The sequence below is a fragment of the Canis lupus genome, chromosome 26 (assembly GCF_048164855.1).
Source record: "Canis lupus baileyi chromosome 26, mCanLup2.hap1, whole genome shotgun sequence".
Lineage (NCBI taxonomy): Eukaryota > Metazoa > Chordata > Mammalia > Carnivora > Canidae > Canis > Canis lupus.
The window spans coordinates 9,922,518-9,937,630 of record NC_132863.1 but is presented as its reverse complement, the minus strand read 5'-3'; the positions used below and the strand labels follow the sequence as shown (position 1 = coordinate 9,937,630).

The window sequence follows — 15,113 nt, the reverse complement described above, 5'->3', positions numbered from 1 at the left end:
CTTTATCTGATACGTCATTTACAAATATCTTCTCCCATTCTGTAGGTTGTCTTTTAGTTCTGTGGACTGTTTCTTTTGCTGTGCAGAAGCTTCTTATCTTGATGAAGTCCCAATAATTCATGTTTGCTTTTGTTTCTCTTGCCTTCATGGATGTATCTTGCAAGAAGTTGCTGTGGCCAAGTTCAAAAAGGGAGTTGCCTGTGTTCTCCTCTAGGATTTTGATGGAATCTTGTCTCACATTTAGATCTTTCATCCATTTTGAGTTTATCTTTGTGTATGGTGCAAGAGAGTGGTCTAGTTTCATTCTTCTGCATGTGGATGTTCAATTTTCCCAGCACCATTTATTGAAGACACTGTCTTTTTTCCAGTGGATAGTCTTTCCTGCTTTGTCGAATATTAGTGGACCATGAAGTTGAGGGTCCATTTCTGGATTCTCTATTCTGTTCCATTGATCTATGTGTCTGTTTTTGTATCAGTACCACAATGTCTTGATGACCACAGCTTTGTAGTACAACCTGAAATCTGGCATTGTGTTGCCCCCAGCTATGTTTTTTTTTTTTTTTAATATTCCCCTGGTATTCAGGATGTTTTCTGATTCCACACAAACCTTAAGATTATTTGTTACAACTCTCTGAAGAAAGTCCATGGTATTTTGATATAGATTGCATTAAATGTGTGAATTTCCCTGGGTAACATTGACATTTTCACAATATTAATTCTGCCAATCCATGAGCATGGAATATTTTTCCATCTCTTTGTGTCTTCCTCTATTTCTTTCAGAAGTGTTCTATAGTTTTGAGGGTATAGATCCTTTACATCTTTGGTTAGGTTTATTCCTAGGTATCTTATGCTTTTGGGTGCAATTGTAAATGGGATTGACTCCTTAATTTCTCTTTCTTCAGCCTCATTGTTAGTGTATAGAAATGCCACTGATTTCTGGGCATTGATTTTGTATCCCGCCACGCTGCCAAATTGCTGTATGAGTTCTAGCAATCTTGGGGTGAGGAGTCTTTTGGGTTTCCGATGTACAGTATCATGTCATCTGTGAAGAGGGAAAGTTTGACTTCTTCTTTGCCAATTTGAATGCCTTCTATTTCTTTTTGTCGCCTGATTGCTGAGGCTAGGACTTCTAGTACTATGTTGAATAGCCGTGGTGAGAGTGGACATCCCTGTCTTATTCCTGATCTTAGGGGAAAGGCTCCCAAGGTTTCCCCATTGAGAATGATATTTGCTGTGGGCTTTTCATAGATGGCTTCTAAGATGTTGAGGAATGTTCCCTCTATCCCTACACTCTGAAGAGTTTTGATCAGGAATGAATGCTGTATATTGTCAAATGCTTTCTCTGCATCTGTTGAGAGGATCATATAGTTCTTGTTTTTTCTCTTGTTGATATGATCTATCACATTAATTGCTTTATGAGTGTTGAACCAGTCTTGCATCCCGGGGATAAATCCCACTTGGTCATGGTGAATTATCTTCTTAATGTACTGTTGGATCCTATTGGCTAGTATCTTGTTGAGAATTTTTGCATCTGTGTTCATCAGGGATATTGGTCTATAATTCTCCTTTTTGGTGGGGTCTTTGTCAGGTTTTGGAATTAAGGTGATTCTGGCCTCATAGAACAAATTTGGAAGTACTCCATCCCTTTCTATCTTTCAGAACAGCTTTAGTAGAATAGGTATGGTTTCTTCTTTAAACGTTTCATAGAATTCCCCTGGGAAGCCATCTGGTCCTGGACTTTGGTGTCTTGGGAGGTTTTTGATGACTGCTTCAAATTCCTTCCTGGTTATCGGCCTGTTCAGGTTTTCTATTTCTTCCTGTTCCAATTTTGGTAGTTTGTGTTTTTCCAGAAATGCATTCATTTCTTCTAGATTGCCTAATTTATTGGCGTATAGCTGCTCATAATAAGTTTTTAAAATCGTTTGTTTTTCCTTGGTATTGGTGGTGATCTCTCCTTTCTCATTCATGATTTTATTAATTTGAGTCTTTTCTCTCTTCTTTTTAATAAAGCTGGCTAATTGTTTATCTCTTATTAATTCTTTCAAAGAACCAACTCCTGGTTTTGTTGATCTGTTCCACAGTTCTTTGGTCTCTATTTCATGAGTTCTCGAATCTTTATGAACTGTCTTCTTCTGCTGGCTGAAGGTTTCATTTGCTGTTCCTTCTCCAGCATCTTTAGGTGTAAGGTTAGCTTTTGTATTTGAGTTCTTTCCAGTTTTTGGATGGATGCTTGTATTGCGATGTATTTCCCCCTTAGGACTGCTTTTGCTGTATCCCAAAGACTTTGAACGGTTGTATTTTCATTCTCATTAGTTTCCATGAATCTTTTTAATTCTCTAATTTCCTGGTTGACCATTTCATCTTTTAGTGGGATGCTCTTTAACCTCCACGTGTTTGAAATCCTTCCAAATTTCTTCTTGCGGTTTAGTTCTAGTTTCAAAGCATTATGGTCTGAAAATATGCAGGGGACGATCCCAATCTTTTGGTATCCCTTAAGACCTGATTTGTGACCCAGTATGTGGTCTATTCTGGAGAAAATTCCATGTGCACTTGAGAAGAATGTGTATTCAGTTGCTTTTGGATGGAAAGTTCTCTAAATATCTCTGAAATCCATCTAGTCCAGTGTATCATTTAAAGCTCTTGTTCCTTTGGAGATGTTGTGTTTAGAATCTCTATCAATTGTAGAAAGCGCCATATTCAAGTCTCCCAGTATATGTGTATTATTATCTAAGTATGTCTTAACTTTGGTTATTAATTGATTGATATACTTGGCAGCTCCCACATTCGGGGCATAAATATTCATGATTATTAAGTCCTTTTGTTGGATAGATCCTTTCAGTATGGTGTAGCATCCCTCTTCATCTCTTACAACAGTCTTTGGGATAAACTTTAATTTATCTGATATGAGGATGGCTACCCCTACTTTCTTTTGAGGACCATTTGAATGGTAAATGGTTCTCCAACCTTTTATTTTCAAGCTGTAGGTGTCCTTATGTCTAAAATGAGTCTCTTGTAGACAGCAAATGGATGAGTCTCTTGTTTTTTTATCCAGTCTGCAACCCTGTGCCTTTTGATGGGATCATTAAGCCCATTCAAGTTCAGAGTTACTATTGAAAGATATGAATTTAGTGTCATCATGATACCTATTCAGTCCCTGTTTTTGTGGATTGTTTCCTTGGACTTCCTCTTTCTTTTACAGAGTCCTCCTTAATATTTCTTGTGGAGCTGGTTTGGTGGTCACATATTCTTTCAGTTTCTGCCTATCTTGGAAGGTCTTTATCTCTCCTTCTATTTTGAATGAGAGCCTTGCTGGATAAAGAGAATACTCTGTTTAAATATATCTGTCATAATTAGGTTAATTAATTCTATATATATTTTAACCTTTTATCTGCTGGATGTCACATAAATTTTATGGCATGTAATTTTTGAAGCAGGATCTTTATATTGAAGGTTTTTTTATGTGCTGAAATAAAAATACAGCAATCAGCTGTTGATCATTGTAAGATTAACATTTGTTGATACTTGTTTCCTCCAGATAAAAGTAGACCTCTGTTCATCAATGTAGAATACAGAATATAAGAATTGCATTGTGTTAGACACTAGTATACTCCATTTAATAATTCCTAGGAACTCCCTTTTAGAGTTTGGGTTTTTTTGTTTGTTATTTATTTTTGTCTTTCTTTCTTTTTTAAGTTTTATCTATTTATTGATGAGAGAATAAATGTGAGAGGCAGAGACATAGGGAGAGGGAGAAGCAGGCTCCATGCAGGGAGCCCAACATGGGACTCAATCCCAGGACTCCAGGATCATGCCCTGGGACGAAGGCAGATGCTCAACTACTGAGCCACCCAGGCGTGCCAGTTTTTTGTTTTTTAAATTCACTTATATTCAGTCTCATCTCTTTTTTGGAAGAGGAAAGAGATCCAAATTTATATTTTCCTCCAATGGCTGATAAAAGTATGAGCAATATATACTCGTGTGTGTGTGTGTGTGTGTGTGTGTGTGTATGATAGACAGATCAATAGAGAGATAGATAGATAAATTGATTTTTGGTGGAGACAAAGAGGACATTTATTTGGACAAGTTAGAAACTCTACATGTTCGATCCTTTTCCAGATGGCTATCTATCTGGCCCCCAGATCCTTGGCTCAGCCCATTCCCTGTCTCCTAAATATCCTTTTGTGCTTTTCTGAGAGTAGACCACATCTTAGGGTTAGTGAGAGTTCCTGGTTAGAGCAGCTCCCAGTTTCACTGAGCAAGCTGAGAAATAGTCTCTGGAGTCTTCCAAAAAGAGTTCATATAATTCAACAAATGCACCTCTTTAAAAGATACATTTTGCTCTACAAGGATGAATCTTTTTTCCTTATGGAGTATCAAGATAAAGTAATTAGGATCATTGGGAAGGCCAGCATGGATTCCGTTTCTGTTTCTATCATTGGCTGGCAATGCCATTGATATGCTCTGCAAATTCCCTGATGCTCAGTTTCCTTTTCATAAATGGAGTTGCCAGCAGTACCTACCTCACAAGGCTGTTGTAAATATTAGATGCGGGGATTCAAGTAAAGATTTTAGCACTGTGTTTAATTCACAGTAAGTGGGTAGCAAGCAGTGACTATTAGTAATAATATGTATTGGTACTAAGACATTTGTGCCAAAACAGTAGTTCTCAAATTTGAATGTGATCAGAATCACCTGGAGAGCTTATGTTTTTTTTAAAGATTTTATTTATTCATGAGAGACAGAGAGAGAGGCAGAGACCCAAGCAGAGGGAGAAGCGGGATCCATGCAGGAAGCCCGACGTGGGATTCATTCCCAGATCTCCAGGATCCTGCCCTGGGCCGAAGGTGGCGCTAAACCGCTGAGCCACCAGGGGTGCCCTGGAGAGCTTATTAAAACACAGATCTCTGGGCTCCACCTGCAGAATTCTGATTCAGTAGGTCTGGTGAGACCCTAGACTTTGCATTTCTAAGTCATTCTCAGGGGATGCTGTTGCTGCTGGCCCTAGGACCACACTTCAAGAACCGTAGAACCAGACACTTATATTCCAGACTATTCTTCTTGGGTAGTTTGGCTGTGGAACAGACTGAAATATCAGAAAGATTAGAATCTTTAGCCTTTGGGCAATGTTTCTAAAATCATGATCCCTGTGGTTTAGTGCTGACACACTAAGCCAGTGGGTCTATTTATCAAGGTACAACAAAATTGGAATCCCTGTATTTATTCACATCTCTCTTAGATCTTTAAGGGAACCTATATATATAGCATTCAACATCTCAACACTTTGTCTTGGTTTTCACATCCTGAACCTCTAAGGAGCAGTTTATCCACCTATCCCAGAGCAACTTCCCCAGGGCATCACAGGGCTGTCATTACATTGCCTCAATCTGGCTCTCCTTTGGCACTGAGCACAGGTCGTGACCCCTGTGCCCCGACCGCTGCTAATTGCAGTACTTTTGGGCAGTGATTTTATTCTGTTCTGATGACTCTTCAGGAGAGAATCTTTTTCCTTGGATCTTGTCAGAGGAAGGTTTGGAGTATGCTAAACAGACAATGGACAAATACGTGAAGGGGATGGAGAATGGCTGAAACCAAGTATTTCATTCCCTCACACTTAATTGAAACTGTTGTCTCAGCTTTGGTGGCATTATTTCAATCAGCTTAACTAGCTGTGGACCCTCCTCAAACCCCATTTGCTTATTTTGGCTTTGAACATCTATCACTCATCATTTGTGACAGGCCTTTGCCAAGTGCTTTGCATTCAGCATCTCCTTTCATCTTTCCAATGGGTCTGTGGCCTCGGAAATGAGGTGACAAAAGTACTCATAGTACAAAGATTTTGACTGTTTCCAGGAGCTCTAATGGAAACATAGACTTGTCCTCTGACTCTTGCTGATGCTGTCTCAGTTGAACCTGTGATGCTGAAACACAGAATCAGCCTCCCTGGGCACAGAGCAGAGCAGAGCGTCAGAGAGAATGTCTTGGGGTAATAGACAGAGGACAAAAAATGACAAGTACTTAAATGAAAATTTAAGAGACTAAAGGCTTCATGACATTAAGTACTTTGCCCAAGGTGGAACTTTTACTAAGAAACAGAACTGGGATTTGAACTCAGAGCTATTTGACTTAGATGGTAGTCAGGTTGATGGAACATGCCTTCCTTTTAGGAGCCTACAAAACAGACTGACATTATTACAAAGCAAACTATGTGTATAATCAGAACTATCTTTTCACATATAAGAGTCAGTGGGATCATTCAGGTGTGAAAGCATCTCTCTGTTCTGAATACCCTAAAATGAGAGGCTCAATAGTCAGTTATTTATAGCAAATATGCATACTTTTCACTTTGATAGCCTCTCAGCAATGACTACAAGTCTCAGAATTATGCTTTAGGGATTTGACTTTTCTCTGCCACTGGCCACACATTTAACCAACCAAGTGTTCACTTCAGTTCTGAAAAGATGTTTTTTTTTCTCTCTGTACAATCAAAACTCAACTGTGGGTACCCAATAAGGGAATTAACTTTTCAAAAATAATCTTTACATGTCTAAGTTTGAAATTTTTAACTCTAATTGAGGTTCAGCATAAAAATGATACACTGTCATTTGATGGGAGAAATTTATCTTTCAGATACGGGAATGACTTTAGCTATTGCAAAGCACCCATTTGCTGAACGATTTCTTCTCCCCTTCAAAGGCAGAATTTTATTATTGAGTTCCATATAAATGTTCAAATGTGACTTACAGGTCAAAAATCACAGCTTAAGTCGATTTGATGGTTTTTCAGAAATCATTTATAAAATTATTTTAGGTCACTGCTTGTTTTAATTGAAGCATCAAACTAACAGTGAATAAAAAGTATTACCAGTGCTCAGATAAGTTGATTGCCTGGTGAATGTGTCTCTTTTTAAAAAATATTTTCTTATGCACAGTAACAAACATGACTGGATCATCTATTTATTTATTACTAATTTTTTCTCTATATATTTGAGTACCTATTATGTGACAAGCCTTATGCTTCAAATATGCTTACATGTTAATTTTACACTTTGGTGAGAGACTGCTATACTAGGTATGATTGTTGAAAGTGCCTGTCATGTGCCAAGCACTTAACACATATCACCTCTAAGGATCTCAACAACTCTATTATATTCTTATTATCTTTCTACTTTACCCTTGTTTAAGCTTAGAGAAACAAAGCAACTTGGTAAAGTCACAGAGCTGTGATTTTAACTCAAGTGCGTATAAGGACAAATATACTATTTTTCTATCATGTTTGCTCCTGTCATCCTTCTTGAACATCTCTGAGGTTGAACTTCTCAGCTGAACTTTTGGCAATAAGAGACATACTGGCTCCTAATGTCTGATTTCTGAAAGATAGAATTCTTTTTTTTTTTTTTTTTTTTTTTTTTGAAAGATAGAATTCTTGAAAACTTGGGGCCAGGCTCATTAGGGTAGAAGACTCTTGGGATTCAGGCCATAGTAAGGTTGGATTCCGTTATTGTAGGCTACTAGAATGGACGACCCTGAGTTCCTAGACTTATGCTGTCTGAAGACACTGGATGCTCATTAGGGACTCTTCTGGTCCAGGGGAGATGGTTCTTTCACCAATCTCTTCTATTATGGAACATACAAACAGTCTTGCCTGGGCCTAAAGGAATAATTGGATTAGCATCCTATGATTCAGAAGAAACAATTGAATTCAAGGTAGGGCTTAAACCCTAGGATTCTAGAATCTTTCATCAAAGTAAGAATGACCTCGGAGAGGTCAGAGATCTGGTTCCATCAATGAACCAGCAAGCCCAATAGGACCTGGGGACATATGCAGGACCACAGCAGATATGGTTTTGGTAGGTTCATTGGTTCAGAGGGCAATGCCTACTTAGTGCTCAGAAATTTCTAGGGAATAAGACCCTGATTCCAAGCCTATACCCTGAACTACCTCTGGATTTCAGGGACTCCACTGAAGGGAGTGTCTGAAATTTTGGGAGAAGTAGCTTTTGACATTCCTAGAGACATTTCCTGAGCTCCAGGGCTAACACAGGGCCTGTTTTAGGGAAAATGTTTTAGCAGAAAACTTGAGGCCAGGAGAACCTAATGTTTTCAGAGTATGGTCTCCAAGCTTACAGTTATTAAAAGGCCAAAGATGATTTATTGGTTTACTTGATCTGTTTTTTTTTTTTTATGCCACATTACTAGGGGACCATTCAAATTTAGTGTATTGTCCTCCACTATGAAGCTTACATGTAATCAGTGTAATTCACTTACTATCAACAAACATCAGATTTCTCTGTCTATCAGTGGAAGTCAGTTGGGGAATGAGTCTTGATGATTATGGATTAGAGGAGTAGAGATTTAGGACCTTGATTTTCTTCAGTGGTCTATGGTACTCATGAGTGGGCCCCCTCTGGACTCATGGTTGCTGTCTGAGAGGTCTGGGGGGAGGTATCAGATCCCCATTAATAAATATATTGAAGTTTAGAAGCAAATAATCCAGTCCTTATAGGACTGGATTAAGTAACTAACTCACCATGGATCCAGAAGCAGGAACCCTATTCCGGGCAAACCGAGTCCACCACAAGATTTGTGCTTTGCTCAATAATGACTAGATTTCATCTCAAGTACCTCCTTTAATCAATTAGTAATGTCCACTTGGAGCCCTGTGTTGAGAGGGATTCTGAGGTTCTATATCAGCTCAGTGAGAAAGGCTGTCATATTTGATCAACAATGTCTGTCATGGGCATGAGGTAAAAGAGGAGAGGTAATACATGTGCCACATATTTATCATTTCTTTTTTTTTTTTTCATTTCTTTTTTTTTAAAGATTTATTTATTTATTTATGAGAGACACAGACTGAGAGAGAGAGGCAGAGACATAGGCAGAGGGAAAAACAGGCTCCTTGCAGGAGCCTGATGTGGGACTCAATCCCAGATTCCAGGATCACGACCTGAGCCGAAGGTAGGTGCCCAACTGCTGAGCCACCCTGGTGTCCACACATATTTATCATTTCTGATATGGCTTTGGAGCTATAGAACTTTGAGGACAGCATTGGTCCCAGAGTCTGGGCAAGACAAACCCAACTAATGTGAGTAAAGTAACCTAAGAAACTCACTTCTCCATTACAGCTGTGTGCAACCATTTCCATATTTTATAAGTTCATAAAATCCTGACAATTCTTTGGCTTTCCTGGAAGAAAGGAAGGATGGAAGGAAGGATGGAAGGAAGGAAGGATGGACGGAAGGAAGGAAGGAAGGAAGGAAGGAAGGAAGGAAGGAAGGAAGGAAGGAAAACATTCCACATGAGTTCCTTGCTTTCCTGCCCTATCACTCAATGTCTCTTATCCGCCCCATCTTTCCTTTTGTGTTTTTTGTCTATTTTGTTTTGTTTTTATTTTTGTTTTTATGATATAGAATAAAGCATCCTTCCACCTTTTTAGAGCCAGCCTCTTATTCTCTTCTTCAGGCTCATTACCCACAATTTAAAAGGAAAGAGCTGATGTGGAGAAGTAAAGTTTTTTAGAAATACATTCCCAATCTCTACACCTCTCCCACACAGCCCCACCTTTTCCTGTGTGTCTAACCTACCAGTGGCCGTGGGTTTCACAAATTACTGTTTTTCTTTATTTCAAATTAATTTTTCTCTATCATCAAGTTATCAGACCGCAGTCCCAATTTTAAGTAATTTTGAATTGAATTTGCATGATTTGTAAAATACAAAGGAAAATGGAAATTCAGCTTCCTGGTTCCCACTACTTGCTGAGCATGTCTTACATCAGTTTGATTTTGTTTGATTACATGAGCTGAAGTTCATGGTTAAGGATAAAGAAATTGAGTATAATGTTGCCATCTAATAGTTCAAAGGAAATACAATTTATATCTGTTATCAAAATTGTGTTCTAATGTATTTGAAGTGCAAAGATCTATGCTCAGAGAGAGGTCCTGAATATTTCCAGTTTAGTTGAAATTGAGATTTTGGAATGTGGTTATGTTTTCTGAACTTATTCTCTTCTTAAATTGACCTTATGCAAAAAACAACTTATTAATATTTAAATAGCTAATGCCGATGGTACTGTCTTCAACCTTCATGTCTCATTAGCAACTCATAACCTCAGTATTCAGTAGTTTTCTTGGTTACTTGTATAATCTATAATCTTCATTACTTGTAAAATCTATAAGAGTTTTGTAATATTTGCCTTATCTTTCCATACTGTATATCATCAGTGAAAACATATATATGTATATATGTGTCTATACATATATGTATTTATATATAAATTTTTATTCTGTGAGTTGTTCACCTAAAAGTGATTTTTTAATCCAGTCTTCACAAATAGAGAACTGTGATATTCAGTATCTAAAATTCTTCTTTTTAAAGGATTGTGACTTTCTGCTGGAAAATAAAAAAGGAAAAAAAAGCACTTGTTGCATATTTCTTTAAGACAAAAAAAAGGAAGTAGTTCTATTACTTGGTTTCTTTAAAGATGTAGAGACAGAAAGAGAAAGTAGCAAGAAAGAAGAGAGCCAAAAATTACTTCTTTTTTCAGGAAAGGAGGGAAAAATTGAAAATGCCTTTTGCAAGAGAAAGTCACAGCATGGGGTGTTTTGTGACAAAATTTTAATGAAAGGCAAGCTTCTTTATTGAAATCTAATAAATAATAGTCCAGGCAAAGCAGGCTTGGCCATTTTATTTTTAAGTGAAATGATGAAACGCAGATTGATTGGACTTCTAAGTCAAGAATTTATTGGGTTCATTGGCCATTTTTAGGAGAGCTTTGACCTTTCCATAAAGTGTGAAGGGTCCCAATCTCCCATAAAGTTGTGCCCTCAAAGAGTGAGCAGTATTCATTCTCTAATAAAGTTATAAAGGAGAAAAAGAAAGTGCTCTGACCCATCAGCTGAGCAGTTGCAGTGTCTGTCACACAGAATCCTCTCAAGAAAATAGCTTTAAAGGCCAGAACCTAGGGAGTTCTGAGGCCAGCTTCCTTGTTTGATTTCTAAAGGAATGATTGTTACTCCCGGTTTTCCAAATTGCAAATTAGGCACTAGAGAAGTATTTGATGTGAGTCTGCTGAATTCTCTTGTCTGCCAATCCATAAACAGAATTAATTGCCTACTCTGTACCCAGCACTAGAAACAGTAGCTAGTCTCACTATTTATGAGGGTAGGGGGGTATCCATTTAGAATGCATAATACCTGTGCTTTTTTAAATTTGATACTTAACCCATTTAGTTTCTAACTCTCAGAGGAGCATATGTACAAATGCTCTAGTTCTCAGAGTTCTAATACATTAATTCGTTTTTGTTTTTGTTTTTGTTTTTCTGTGTTGTTAACATGGCATAACCTTGGTATAGATTGGTGTTAAAACAAACTTATAATAATGATACTGATGTGTAGAAACAAGCTTTTCAAATGAAAGTCAGTACCTGGGGAGGCTTATAAACAATTTTTTCATACTCCCTTTGCTCTGAATTTGCAGAGTGGTAACTGCTTCTAGCCTCTTTTTGGTTTAAATGTTAAACCTGGCCATCTTTGTTTATAGTACAGAACTTTAAGATACAAGGTACATTCAAATGCTGCATTCTTTGGACCTACATGGATTGTTGGGGAAACTAATTGTGGTAAAATGGAAAGAAAAGCCAATTGGGATTTGTAGTTAACCAGGTAAACTTGTGAGAAAAGAAAAGAAAAGAAAGAAAAGAAAAGAAAAGAAAAGAAAAGAAAAGAAAAGAAAAGAAAAGAAAAGAAAAGAAAAGAAAAAAGAAAAGAAAAGAAAAGAAAAGAAAAGAAACCCCTCCCCATGCCTTAGTTTCCTAATCTGTAAAATGAAGATAGAATTTTATATACAGTAGTTATAATTACCAGAAACTTTGTCCATTTCCTCCTCACGATGTTTGACATCCCAGCATCTATGTATATAGTACCTTCACACAGATGAGTTTGATCATATTTTTTAGAAAGATTTTATTTATTTATTTGAGAAAGAGAGAGAGAGAGCACAAGTGGGGAGAGGAGAGGGAGAGGGAGAGAGAGAATCTCAAGCAGACTCCATGCTAAGCACAGAGCTTGATGCAGGGCTCTATCCCAGGACCTGAGCAGAAACCAAGGGTTGAACGCTTAACCAACTGTGCCACCCAGACAGCCCTGATCATATATTTTGGTGTGGATGCTATTAGGTGTGTTAGCACCTAATTAGCATATCCAAGGTAGAAGATATGCTTTCCTTTTTCCAGGTCTGTGTACCGAGAAACCATTTCTGAAGCATGTGAATCCTACCATCTCACCTAAACAAGGTTCCCTCTTCTCCCACTGCTGCCCCCAAATTTCACTACTTGGAGTTGATGACTTTCTGTCTTGCAGATTTTATAATTCTGAGACTCCCAATTGCAATGCATCATAATATATCTTAACTTTTCATCAATGCCTGAGTTTGGAGCTGAATGTGGGCCCCAGTCCTGTGACAAATTCCTAAAGAGAGCTGAAGGAAAGAGGAGATGGTGAAGGAGGAGGTAGCCTGGGGTAGATGAAATAAGGCACTCTGGAAATAGAAAACTTACAATCACTTATTTCACAGATTTACCTGGAAATTGCATGATATGGTTAATAGAAATATTTTTTAAATCTGTTTTTCTAAAAAGAAAACAAAAAGTTATGGGGTTCAAACTAAATATGACTTTCAACTCTTTTTGGTAATTCATGTGAAGTTTTTATTGATTTAGAGTCATTATTTTTATCTAGTACTAGATATCTAGTACTAGATTGAAAATCTAGGCTTGCTTTTGCTTGTACAAATTAGTGCATGGCTGAGGGAGGAAGGCATAAAAAGCCTTGCTTATTTGCCCTATAACCCGGTGTTTACCTTGAGGTTCATTTAATGTGGCAGGTGGTGACAAACCACTGCTTATGACATCTCTTGCAATGTAACCTCATCACTCAATGACAAATGCTTCTGACAAATGGAAACCGGGTACTATTCCAAACCAGAAAAAAAAAAAAAAAAGGAATATAATTCAGATATGTGATAATAAAAATGGTTTCTCAAAACATGTCAAATAAATTAGGCCTCTAAGAAGGGTCCATATTATAATGGCAAAGATAAAATAGAACGGATTTTTAATTTTTTTTTTCCCTAGGATTTTGTTGTTGTTGTCAGTTGTCAGAGTGAATTAATACTTTTGGAAGCAGGCCTATTACCATGCCACCTTGTGCTGTTGCTTTTTAGTGGTTTGAACTGTTAGTGCTAATTGAAAAATTCTCTGGGGAAGTTAATTGGGAATGACACTAGTTAGTTGTGGCTGAGGACATAACCAGGTTAATTGTAGATTATGGGTCAGATAAAAGGCTAAGCTTTTTTACCTCTCGCGTTTTAGCTAAGTTCATGAATTAGTTGTTTTTAAATCATAAAATTTTAGTGCAAGACAATTCTGAGAAGGCAAGGGTAACTTCACACTTAATTGGGGGGCAGTTGGAAATGTTAGTGCTGTGTTGTTGGGGTTGGCATGTTCTCCTTAAAGCATAAGTAAATCAGCAGTGAAATTAGGTGAGACTCAGCACGTGTACAATTTATATAACAGCATTTCTCAGGCTTTGGCCAGCCACATGCTACCTGCAAGACCTTTGCTGCCTGCACTATTACTTGCTTAATATTTTTCTCTAAGCTACTGTCGCTATTTGCTTTGTTTTCACTTATCCTTGAAACAAACAATAATATCCATAATGAATTCAGAGGCCTGAGTTATTTTTATATGCATTAAAAACACATAATCAAAAAAACCCACATAATTGTTGCTATTTAAAAAAAAACAACTTTAATTTTTATATATAAAAAAATACTGTGTACCACCATGCAAATGCTCCATATTTTGGGATACACTTATATAATCTATACATGTACCATGCGTTTTCATAACTACATAGTTTTATTTTTTATACTTCCAGAATCATTGATTATTTTTCCCCCTTTGTTGAACTGGGAAATGCATTTGTGTATGTGAAACATTAAAAAGGAGATGAAAATAAAGCACACGTTTTATATAATTACTTGTTGGTTTGTTCTGGAATTATGCAAGTAAGTACTAATTAGAGCAAGTACACTTTGGGACACCATATGGCAGAGGCTTCCTATGGCAAAGGGACGAGAGACAGAGTTGGGAACAAAAGGAGCTTGCCAGCCCAGGCCCATTGCTGCCAGTCATAGATGGTGAAGTAGCAATTCTGATTCATTGGCAGTGGCTGCTGGCTGCTGGCTGCTGGTGTTGAAAGTGTTGAAAACTCTGAGACTGAGTGAGTGCTCAGCAGGGAAGGAGAGCAGGCTTTGATAGTGATGACTGCCCCAGGCTGGAGAGAGGCGGGAGTATTGAGTGTGTCAGGAATTTTCCATATTCCTCCTTTGGGGAACAGACACCATGGTGGAGTATTTCTTCACTATGGTTTTACATTGAAATGGAAAGTTTTCTTTTTCTCATTGGACCACTGGGTTTGTCATCTACTTGATGTCTCCATCTTTGTTATTTTTTAATTTGACTTCATCTGATTTTATTGCAATACGTATCTAATTTTCAATCATAATAATAGTTTTAATTGATTTTTCCTTTGCTTTCCTGTGATCATACTCTGACATTCTGACACTCTTATCTACCATGAATATTTCCAAGACCTATCCGACCTTACACTGAATTCTGCAAAGTAGCTGGGGACTAGACTTTCTGGATTCTCTCTCTTACTGAATCTGAAGTTGGACTCAGTCACTGATTTTCTGCTGATAGGTGTATGTGTCATCTTTTGTGTTTCCAAGTTTCTAATAGGCCAGGAACACCTGGCTACATATGATTTACACGTATATTTTTGTACCCACGACATCGGAAATACGATGAGATGATTTATAAGTAATGAGAACTATTTTTTAAGAGTGGGAAGTTCTTGGCATTGGGTCGGGATAGCTTCTGGAGACGTCCAGATATTCAGACACACAGATGAAGAGATAGGAGACTTTTTTTTCCTCCTTCCTCTTCATCTTCCATCTTCTGTTGTGCTTCCAGAGATGGATGACAGACAAAGGGTTGAACCAGCAGATTCTACTCTCGTCTGAAGTGGTAAACCAAAATTTGCATTTTTAAACCAA

The 15,113-nt window shown here is 37.6% G+C and overlaps 1 protein-coding gene and 1 long non-coding RNA gene across 5 annotated transcripts in view; both read left to right on the top strand.

Annotated features, from left to right (window-relative positions):
- Positions 1 to 15,113, top strand: part of MACROD2 (mono-ADP ribosylhydrolase 2) — a 1,923,575-nt gene that overhangs the window by 884,799 nt on the left and 1,023,663 nt on the right. The window lies entirely within an intron of this gene.
- Positions 7,733 to 9,431, top strand: LOC140618056 (uncharacterized). Its single transcript, XR_012018222.1, has 2 exons — positions 7,733 to 7,846; positions 9,122 to 9,431. It is a non-coding gene; the product is annotated as an uncharacterized lncRNA (long non-coding RNA).